Source organism: Zingiber officinale, chromosome 1B (assembly GCF_018446385.1).
Source record: "Zingiber officinale cultivar Zhangliang chromosome 1B, Zo_v1.1, whole genome shotgun sequence".
Lineage (NCBI taxonomy): Eukaryota > Viridiplantae > Streptophyta > Magnoliopsida > Zingiberales > Zingiberaceae > Zingiber > Zingiber officinale.
The window spans coordinates 96,735,039-96,737,629 of record NC_055986.1 but is presented as its reverse complement, the minus strand read 5'-3'; the positions used below and the strand labels follow the sequence as shown (position 1 = coordinate 96,737,629).

General features: G+C 43.4%; 1 long non-coding RNA gene across 1 annotated transcript; it reads right to left on the bottom strand.

Annotated features, from left to right (window-relative positions):
• Positions 1–1,148: 1,148 nt before the first annotated feature.
• LOC121970066 lies at positions 1,149–2,301 on the bottom strand. The gene is made up of 3 exons (XR_006108830.1): positions 1,749–2,301; positions 1,582–1,673; positions 1,149–1,385 (listed from the first exon to the last, which is right to left on the bottom strand). It is a non-coding gene; the product is annotated as an uncharacterized LOC121970066 (long non-coding RNA).
• Between the last annotated feature and the right edge of the window lie 290 nt (positions 2,302–2,591).

Below are 2,591 nucleotides of genomic sequence, written 5' to 3'. Positions count from 1 at the left end.
CCTCAGCCACATGCGGCTGGAATAATAACAGAAAATAAAATACAACACACAGACATTCCACGCAGTTTAATAAACAATGATAAGAAGACTCAAAATCCACCCTACTCAACTACACTCATAAAACACAAATCCGACGATAAGATCTATTTACCTCTTCTGCCGTCTAGGCAGACATGTAGTAAAAGCAAAACCAAACCAAATCCATCGACATTATAAAATCCATATCATATCCATACCATCAAACAAAACAAATTTAGCATAGTCTATGTAAGAAAACCAAAAGACCAATAATATCCTCGAGGTCTGTAGGGACTAGCAACTGGAGCTCTCTCCTGGATCAACCTGAAAAATAACAATGGAGGCGGGTGAGTCCAACGCTCAGCAAATTGATATGCAAAGTAGGAAATAACATCTAGCACTAATCATGCCTACCTGATATAAAAGGATGAAATGCAATTGAAGTAAACAGGAGAAAAACTAATCAGGACTGGGTATAAGGACAAATAGTCCGAGTGGCAAAGAAATCAGATACATGTCAAACATAGCGCCCAAACAATATACTGATATAAATGAAGCACAAACACAATAAATGATCATGCATGATGCGATGATCATGGTCACCCCTGACGCCAGTCGATCATCTCACACACAATAGTGAGGCAGAGTGGGTAGGGCTGTGACAACCGTGCACTTTGTCGTCATTGCTCCTGATGAGTGACCGAGTGGACGGGATGCTGTCGGAGTACACCTATCCTCCTACCCCAAATCATAAATGGGGGAGCGCAATGCTCTCAAGTCCCGGTACACGATGACGGGGAGGAATCCCTGCCAGCTTACACGTTGCATCACGCTACCCATGAGCGGACCAACGGAGCCAAACAAAGTCCCTGCTGCAACACACACTGCCTGAATCGACCACTAACCCATGAGTGGTGGTGTATGCAGATCCATGTAACTGGCGATGTGCTCAACAATAATGGAGCGGACTATCGCACAGCATGCAATCATGCAAATGGTGCATGGCACTAATCACAAAATATCCTGAGCTAATCCATATGTATATAAAAGTGCACCATAGGTCAACAAATCAAATCAAAGGTACACAGAAGGTATAAAACCTAGGTGTTGAACATGGTGAAACATGGTATATCACTACCCCTATAAGCATGTATAAGCAGGTAAGGAATACATGAGATGCAAAACAAGAAATCAACCAATCATATAACATATATCGGGTAGTGATTAACCGAAACAAATAAGATAACATAATTTTTGCTACTTGTTAAATTCACTACTATGCATATCAAAGACATAAACTCAAAAGTACCCGCCTCCAATAGGAATGTCCAAATCCGACATCGAGATACTCGTCTCGCGTCAAAGTCCTGAATCCAATAGATATACGATTATTTAGCTAAATTCCTAAAAATAGATAAATAAATTCTTTAACCCTAAATTAGGCAAAACCTTAATTTCAAAAACACATAAACCTAATCAACATACACATGATCGTCTAACCAAATCCTCCAATTCGGAACATAATCTACAACAAGTATTCAAATACGTACGCCTAATCCTTACCCTAATTCACAGATCTCTGCTATTGATCCGCAGCCAAAGAGGTGCTGCTGGAACCAAGATCAATCCACAGCAAAGCAAGCCCTACAGGAAACCTTCCCCATTGCTCGGATCAGATTGAGACACAAATCACAAATCAAAAATCCTAATTACATAACAAAATTTCTTACCTCCCAGATCACAATTAGGGCAAAAGGTGGCGTCGCTGTGATACACAGAAGGTGCTAGGGCACCTGGTACGCTGGCTGCCGGCGCTAGGAAATAGCAAGGACAGCAACCAAAAATGGTCGCCGGAGAGATCAAACCGTAGTCGTCGGCTTCAAGCAAAGAACAAGGCGGCGGTCAGCGCACAAGGGTGACAGTGGTCGGCGGTGATGCTACTCGGCGCTAGAGAGTGGCTCGGCTTCACAGAGGAAGCGACCGTCGGCACTTCTCCGGGCGGCGTCGGCTGTGGTGGCGGCGCGAGGTGGCTAGGGCAGAGGCGTCGGTGTGGGCGCTAGGGTCGGTGATCCGCGTCGGCTGGCGGCAGTGGAGATGGGCGTCGCGAGGAAGAGGAAAGATCCGGCGCAGAGGAAATAAGGCACGGCGTCGGGGCTTAGGGGAAAGAAATAAAAGAAAAGGAAGAAGAAACCGCCCGCGGCGGCAGTTAGGGCAAAGGAGGAGTCGGGCGGGCGTCGAGCACGCGGGGGAGGAGGCGGAAGAAAATAGGAAAAAGAAATAAAAAAACTAAATAAGAAAACGTAAAAGAATTTTAGAAATTAAACTTTCCCTCACTTAAATGGGTAGCCTAAACAGGCTTTCCCGGAACCCAAATTTTTATCCCCGTTAACTCGTCCATACGAGCTCCGAAAAATTCTCGAAAAATTTCCAAAAATTCTAGAAAATTCCCTATTAAATATTCGTCTATTTTCGGTATTTTACAATTTAGGTCTAATTTCATTATCTTCCTGATCTTCTATGTTTCTTGTATTTTGATTATTATTTTTATTGATTAAGTTAGGTAAATTATTTTC